This window comes from Sus scrofa, chromosome 2 (assembly GCF_054392235.1).
Source record: "Sus scrofa isolate SSC_HxYL_T2T_F1_AM1 chromosome 2, Sscrofa_HxYL_maternal_Yorkshire_Landrace_v2.0, whole genome shotgun sequence".
Classification (NCBI taxonomy): Eukaryota; Metazoa; Chordata; class Mammalia; order Artiodactyla; family Suidae; genus Sus; species Sus scrofa.
Genome location: NC_139384.1, coordinates 79,124,558 through 79,132,955, shown reverse-complemented (window position 1 = coordinate 79,132,955; position 8,398 = coordinate 79,124,558). Strand labels below are relative to the sequence as shown.

The 8,398-nt window shown below is 46.2% G+C and overlaps 1 pseudogene; it reads left to right on the top strand.

Moving 5' to 3' along the window:
* Nucleotides 1-903: 903 nt before the first annotated feature.
* LOC110259656 (large ribosomal subunit protein P1 pseudogene) lies at nt 904-1,190 on the top strand (annotated as a pseudogene).
* Nucleotides 1,191-8,398: the final 7,208 nt, after the last annotated feature.

The following is an 8,398-nucleotide window of genomic DNA, read 5'->3' as shown; positions in this document are numbered from 1 at the left end:
AGTGGGTTAAGGATCTGGCGTTGCTGTGAGCTGTGGTGTAGGCTGCAGATGCGGCTTGGATCCTGCGTTGCTTTGGCTGTGGCATAGGCTGGCAGCTGTAGGTATGATTCGACCCCTAGCCTGGGAACCTCCATAGGCTAAAAAAGAAAAAAAAATTATTATAGTTGATTTACAATGTTCTGCCAATTTCTGCTGTACAGCAAAGTGACCCAGTTATACATATATATACATTCTTTTTCTCACATTATCCTCCATCATGTTCCATCACAAATGATTAGATATGGTTCTCTGTGCTATACAGCAGGATCTCATTGCCTATCTACACCAAGTGCAATACTTTCATTTGCTGACCCCAAACTCCCAGTCCATCCCACTCCCTTCCCTTTCTCCTTGGCAACCACAAGTCTGTTCTCCATGTCCATGAGTTTGTTTCTTTTCTGTGGAAAAGTCCATTTGTGCCATAAATTAGATTCCAGACATAAGTGATATCATATGCTATTTGTCTTTCTCTTTCTTTTCTTTTTTTTTTTTTGGTCTTTTTGCTATTTCTTGGTCTTGGGCCGCTCCCGCGGCATATGGAGATTCCCAGGCTAGGGGTCCAATCGGAGCTGTAGCCACTGGCCTACACCAGAGCCACAGCAACGCGGGATCCGAGCCGCGTCTGCAACCTACACCACAGCTCATGGCAACGCTGGATCGTTAATCCACTGAGCAAGGGCAGGGATTGAACCCGCAACCTCATGGTTCCTAGTCGGATTCGTTAACCACTGCGCCACGACGGGAATTCCTCTCTTTCTGACTTAATTCAGAATCTCTAGTTCCATCCATGTTGTTGGAAATGGCATTATTTTGTTCTTTTTTTATGGCTGAGTAGTAAATGCTTTTCTAAATAGGAGGAGATGCATGGCCTCAATGCTTGCCTGCATCTACCCTGCTCTCATCCTGCACAACAATGAGGTGAAGGTCACGGAGGATAAGATCAATGCCCTGATTAAAGCAACTAGTGTAAAGGTTGAGCCTTTCTGGCCAGGCTTATTTGCAAGGGCTCTGGCCAATGTCAACATCAGGGATCTAGGAGGTCCTGTTCCCTTCTCCACTGCTGCCCCAGCTGGGAGAAGAAAGTGGGAGCAAAGAGAAGAATCTGAGGTGAAGAATCTGGTGGTGATATGGGCTTTGGTCTTTTCGTCTAAACCTCTATAACATAGTCAATAATAAAAAGCTGGAATTCCCGTTGTGGCTCAGTGGGTTAAGAATGCAACTAGTAACCATGATGTGGGTTCCATCCCTGACCTCGATCAGTGGGTTAAGGATCTAGCATTGCCACAAGCTACAGTGTCCGTCTCAGATGAGGCTCAGATCTTGTGTCGCTGTGGCTGTGGTGTAAGCCAGCAGCTGTAGTTACAGTTCAACTCCTAGCCTGGAATCTTCTATCTGTTGCCCTTAAAAAAAAAAAAAAAAAAAGAGGAGATGCAAGAATTTGGGCTCAAAAAGTTTTCTTTTGAAAATATCTAACCTTCTGAAGACCTGTTCTGCCAGTTTTTCTCCCAGAGCACAGAGTGCCTCATTCCTGCCCAGAACCCTTTTCAGGGTGTGTTGAAGGTCAGTCAGACCCTGCAGTGGCTAGGGACTTCTTTCTAGAACTAGATGGCAGGCAACAACTTTTAGTTGGCTATCTATTATTGGGATTTAAAAAGAAATTTTTTTTATTACAGTTGATTTACAATGTCCTGTCAATTTCTGCTGTATAGCAAAGTGACCCAGCTATATATATATATATATATACACATTCTTTTTTTACATTATCCTGCATCATGTTCCATTACAAATGTTTAGATATAATTCCCTGTGCTATACAGCAGGTATTGTTGGGATTTTGAACAACAACAACAAAAAAATCATTGGCATCTCTTCATTTCCCTTCTGAGTTTGAGGCCAGTCACAGGAACCAGCGATAAAAAAAAACATTGGCTTCGTGTTTGATAAAAGCAGATTGGAACACGTGGCTTCACTATGCAGCCCAGTGGGCTTTCTGATATTTCACCCCTAAATGTGCCAAAACCTACTTGGGCATGACACAGCTGGTCAACCACAAGGCTCCTGTGGATGCTTGTCACATGGCCTCGGCTTGATCAAAATACCCTCTTTCTGGGGTCCAGCAGATTTCAAAAGTCAGAGAGAAAGTTGTGCAGGGTGCAAACTCGGTTCCTTCTTCTAAACCCATAAAATGTGTGGGTATGTTTGTGTAGAGAGGGGTCAGGACTATCACTTTAGCTGAAATTCCTCCTACAAGGACCCAAGAAGCCAGAGGAATGGAGTTTCTTCCCTTGCTCAGACTAAATGAGATGCATACCTATTATGCGTTGCTCCCAGCCTATGGACGGGGATGCTATCAGCTAGCTACGCCTGGGGCACTCAGCTGGGCCTGGACTAATTGGGGTGGGGGGCCTCCACAGACATTTCTTCAACCAGGGCCAATGCTGTGTGCACTGGCCCTTGTGGTTTCTTACTATGATTGTGATGAAATACAATTTATTTTTTCTTTTTAAGGCCACACGTGTGGCATATGGAAGTTCCCAGGATAGAGGTCAAATCAGAGCTGCAGCTGTCAGCCTACACCACAGCCACAGCAATGCCAGATCTGAGCCGAGTCTGGACCTACACCACAGCCCATGGCAATGCCAGATGCTTAACCCACTGAGGGAGGCCAGGGATTGAACCGAGATCCTCATGGATACTAGTCAAGTTCTTAACCCATTGAGCCACAACGGGAATTCCTAGCTGACATTTATTGAGTGCTTATTACATGTCTGGCACTGGGCTCAGTCCTTCACATACAGACTCCTATTAGCAGCCCAGTGAGGAAGGCAACTGAGCGAGGCCAGGGATCAAACCTTCATCCTCATGGATACCAGCTGGGTTCTTAACCTGTTGAGACACAGGGGAGCTCCCGGATACACATCCCTTTAAAGCTCTTCTGCAGAACTAAAACCCCCAACAAATGAAAGATGTTAACTACTCAATGAAGCATTCTCCATTCCAGAAAGAAGAAGGACCACTAGAATCACTCCCAGGGCCACTTAACACCAGCTTGCACCTACCGGATCCTCATCTTCAGTCCCATTTTCCACTCCCAAACTGTAAGAACATCCTGTCTTTTCTACCAGGAGGGGGCGCAGTCTTTAAGGCATTAGCCTGTTATGGTCTCCTTTGCCTTGTGAAGCAATATATGCTATTCTTTTCTCCTTCACCCAAAAGTCTGTCTCCACATTTCTGTTCAGCACTGGTGGACAGAAGCCAAGTTTCGGTAACAGTTGGACAAAAAAAAAAAAAAAAAAATTAAACGTAAGATTCTCCCTCCTCCCCTTTGTATGCAATGTGCATCTCTGTGACACATTACCCAGACCTCCTTAGAGGTCACAGAAATACCTGCTTGATTGTAAAGAGCAATTTTCTCCTGGTGCCAGGGAGGGAACTCCTTACGAGATAACATTCTTTTCTTGATCCTATAAAAGGTCACATTGACCCACTATTCACCTTATACGTGCAGATCTGGGCTGTGTAAATTCAAGGCACGTGGCTTTGATGTGTGCCCTTTGTCTCCAACAAACATGTAACCGTGCTTTGACCTCTAATGGGTGGAACAATCCTCAGAACTTTTAGGGCCGCACTTGCGACATATGGAGGTTCCCAGGCTAGGGGTGGAATCAGAGCTGCAGCTGCTGGCCTATACCACAGCCACAGCAATGCAGGATCCAAGCCACATCTGTGATCTACACCACAGCTCACGGCAATGCCAGATCCTTTAATCCACTGCGCTGAGCAAGGACAGGGATTGAACCTGCAACCTCAGATTCGTTTCCACTGTGCCACAATGGGAACTTCTCTCAGAGCTTTCTGCAAGACTCTCTCCCAGGTTATGATCCTCAGATTGGCTAGAATAAAATTCATTATTTCTCTCTTAGATTGACTGTTAATTAACCTTTTTCAATGACAATTCCAAGATACACCTCAGCAACGATCATCAAAGAACTTTGGAAAAACAAGTTTTGGAGTTCCTGTGGAGGCTCAGTGGGTTAAGAACCCCACTAGGATCCATGAGGATTCAGGTTCCAACCCTGGCCTCGCTCAGTGGGTTAAGGATCTGGCATTGCTGTGAGCTGTGGTGTAGGTGATAGACATGGCTTGGATCCCACATTGCTGTGGCTGTGGATGTGGCTGGCAGCTGTCACTCCAATTCGAACCCTAGCCTGGGATCTTCCAGATGCTTTGGGTGTGGCCCTAAAAAGCTAAAAATAAAAAGGAGAAAAAACAGTTTTTTTTTTTTTTTTGCTTGTACCTCAGCATGTGGAAGTCCCCAGGCTAGGGATCAAACTCGAGTGGCAGTTGAGACTTGTGTCACAGTTGCTGCAAGGTTGGATCGTTAACCTGCTGTGCAACAAGGCAATTTCCTGAAAAAACAGTTTATTGGTCATAGGTTCTCTAAAGAACAGGGATATGCCTAAGATCTCAGAGAGAGAGAAATAAAGAGGAACCATGGACTCAGGTTCTCCCTTTACTGGGGCTAAAGGTGGGGTGCCTAGTGTTTTGAGGGTTCATTCTGTATTGGTGAATTTATTTTTTATTTTTATTTATTTTTGTCTTTTTGCCTTTTCTAGGGCCGCTTCCACGGCATATGGAGATTCCCAGGCTAGGGGTCGAATCGGAGCCATAGCCATCGGCATATGCCACAGCCACAGCAACGCGGGATCTGAGCCGCGTGTGCAACCTACACCACAGCTCATGGCAACACCGGATCTTTAACCCACTGAGCAAGGCCAGGGATCGAACCCGCAATCTCATGGTTCCTAGTCGGATTCGTTAACCACTGCACCATGATGGGAACTCCTGTATTGGTCAATTTAAAACATAAGAGCAGGAGAGCTCCCTTGTGCCACATGGGTTAAAGATCTGGCATTGTCATTGCAGTGGCTTGGGTTGCTGCTGTGGTGCAAGGTTTGATCCCTGATTTGAGAACTTCCACATGCTGCAGGCATGGCCTAAATAAGTGAATAAATAAAAATAAATCATAAAAGCAGAAACCAGGGTGCAGGCATAGAAAAGTGTGATCACTCAAGTAGTTTTCTAGGTTACCCGGGGCTCTCTAAAAGGTGACATTCATGGATGGGGCAATCTGATTTCTAATGGGTTGTCTAGCTAGTAACTGTGTTATGCAGCTGGTAACAGGTTTATTTGAGCTGGATATCTTTGAAATAGATGCCTCATCAGTCAAAGCCGATGCCAGCCACTTACATGTTGCCTCTTAATTTATTTGTTCATTTGTTTTATGACCATACCTGTGACATACGGAAATTCCCAGACTAGGGGTCCAGTTGGAGCTGCAGCTGCTAGCCTATGTCACAGCCATAGCAACGCCAGATCCAGTTTGCTCAACGCTGGATCCTCAACCCACTGAGCAGGGCCAAGGATTGAACCCGAATCCTCCTGGATACTAGTCGGGTTCTTAACCAGCTGAGCCACAGTGGGAACTCCCACATGTCACCTACTTAAATGCAAAGCCATTTTCTGATATTCTTGGGGGAGAACCCTATTCCCCTAACAAAAGAAGAGCCTTTTTCTGCCTAACTGTCAAGATGCTTGCAGATCTGGTTAGTCTCCCTCTTGCAATAATCGTTTTAAATGAAGTCTTTCTTTACTGATCTCCAGAATTATTATTATTATTTTTTGGCCGTGCCCAAGGCATGTGGAAGTTCCCCAAGCCAGGGATCAAACCCTCACCCCAGAGCCACTGCAGTGACAACGCCTAACTTTTAAACTGCTCTGCCACAAAAGAACCCCCAGAATTATTTTTATTTCACAATGCAAAACTAACAAGAATCCTCAGAGTCTGCTTTTTTTTTTTTTTTTTTTTTTTTTTTGCTGCACACATGGCATATGGAAGTTTCCAAGCCAGGGATTGAATCCAAGCTGCAGCCTTGACCTATGCTACAGCTCCAGCAATGCTGGAGACTTAACTCACTGTGCCAGGCCAGGGATTGAATCCACTACAGAGACAATGCCAGATCCTTGACCCACTGTACCACATTTGGAACTCCTTCAGAGTCATTTTTTTTTTTTTGTCTTTTTAGCGATGCACCTGCAGCATATAGAAGTTTCCAGGCCAGGGGTTGGATCGGAGCGATAGCCACAGGCCTAAGCCACAGCCACAGCAATGCTAGATATGAGCCGTGTTCATCATCCACACCATAGCTCACAGCAATGCCGGATCCCTAATCTACTGAGCAAGGTCACACAGATGGAACCCCTGTCCTCATGGATTCTAGTTGGATTCATTACCGCTGAGTCACAGATGGGAACTCCTCCTTCAGAGTCATTCTTGACACCCTGCCCCCAAACATCAAATCCATCAGCAGATAGTCATGGCTCTGCCCCAATTCTCATACTAGAGCACTGTCCCACCCCTTCCATCCTTGCCTGCCACCCTTGTCCAGACATCTCCGTCATCAGGATTATAGTATCACACAAAAGACAGCTTTAAAAAATACACATCCTTGGAGTCCCCACTGTGGCACAATAGTAGCACTAATGATCTGGCTTGTCTCTGTGGCAGACTTGGTTCGATCACCAGGCCTGGCACAATAGGTTAATGATCCACTGTTGCCCCAGTTGTGGCATAGGTCACAACTGCAGCTTGGATTTGATCCCTGGTCCCGGGAAATTCCATAGAAGAAAAAGAAAAAAAATTACATCCTGGAGTTCCTCGGTGGCTCAGTGGGGTGAGGATCCATATTATCACTGCAGTGGGTTGGGTCGCTGCTGTGGCTTGGGTTTGATCCCTGACCTGGGAACTTCCCCATGCTGTGGGTGAGGAAAAATCACACTAAAAAATTCCATGCTGTAGCTCAAAACCATTCAGGAACTCCCTACTGCACTCAGAGTAAAACCCAAAATTCTCATAGTTGCCCAGATGGCCCCATATGCTCTTACTTTGTTGCTTCTCTGACCTCATTTTCTGCTAGTCTCTATCCTGCCTGATTCCCGTCAACCATTTTATTTATTTATTTATTATTTATTTATTTATTTTTTGTCTTTTTTTTGCCTTTTCTGGGGCCGCTTCCCTCGGCATATGGAGGTTCCCAGGCTAGGGGTCGAATCGGAGCTGTAGCCGCCAGCCTACGCCAGAGCCACAGCAACACGGGATCAGGGCCGGGTCTGCAACCTATACCACAGCTCATGGCGACGCTGGATCCTTAACCCACTGAGCAAGGCCAGGGATTGAACCCGCAACCTCATGGTTTCTAGTTGGATTCGTTACCACTGAGCCACGACGGGAACTCCGACGGTCAACCATTTTAGATACTGGGCTTCTTCTGATATTCCCCCTCCACCCTCAAGCACTAAGCACTGTTAGAACCCAAAGGTATAGTGGGTAGGAAAAGTGCTTTTTTTTTTGAGGGGGAGGCCACACTTGCAGCCTATGGAAGTTCCCAGGCTAGGGTCACACATACTGCCCTACACCACAGCCACAGCAATCTGGGATCCAAGCCTTATTTGTGACCTACACCACAGCTCACAGTACTGCTGGATTCTTAACCCACTGAGAAGGGCCAGGGATCGAATCCGCATCCTCATGGATATTAGCTGGGTTTATTACCACTGAGCCACAACGTAAACTCTGGAAAAATGCTTTTTTTTTTTTTTTTTCTTTTTTGCTATTTCTTTGGGCCGCTCCTGCGGCATATGGAGTTTCCCAGGCTAGGGGTCGAATTGGAGCTGCAGCCCCCGGCCTTCGCCAGAGCCACAGCAACGCTGGATCCGAGCCGAGTCTGTGACCTACACCACAGCTCACGGCAACGCTGGATCGTTAACCCACTGAGCAAGGGCAGGGATTGAACCCACAACCTCATGGTTCCTAGTCGGGTTCGTTAACCACTGCGCCACGATGGGAACTCCAGAAGAATACATTTTTTTTTTTTTTTTTGTCTTTTGTCGCTATTTCTTGGGCCGCTCCAGCGGCATATGGAGGTTCCCAGGCTAGGGGATGAATCGGAGCTGTAGCCACCGGCCTACGCCAGAGCCACAGCAACGCGGGATCCGAGCTGCGTCTGCAACCTACACCACAGCTCACGGCAACGTCGGATCGTTAACCCACTGAGCAAGGGCAGGGACCGAACCCGCAACTTCATGGTTCCTAGTCGGATTCGTTAACCACTGCGCCATGACGGGAACTCTGAAAAATGCTTTTTTAAAATAAGAACTTTCCAATATAGAAAGTTTTATGTTTGATTTCAAGAGCAGCTGAAGATAGAATGTAATACCTTTGTTTCCCAGGGGATGGCAGCACATAATCAAATTTGCCATGTAAATTATAATTTCATAACAGGAATTAGGAGGAGTTGCT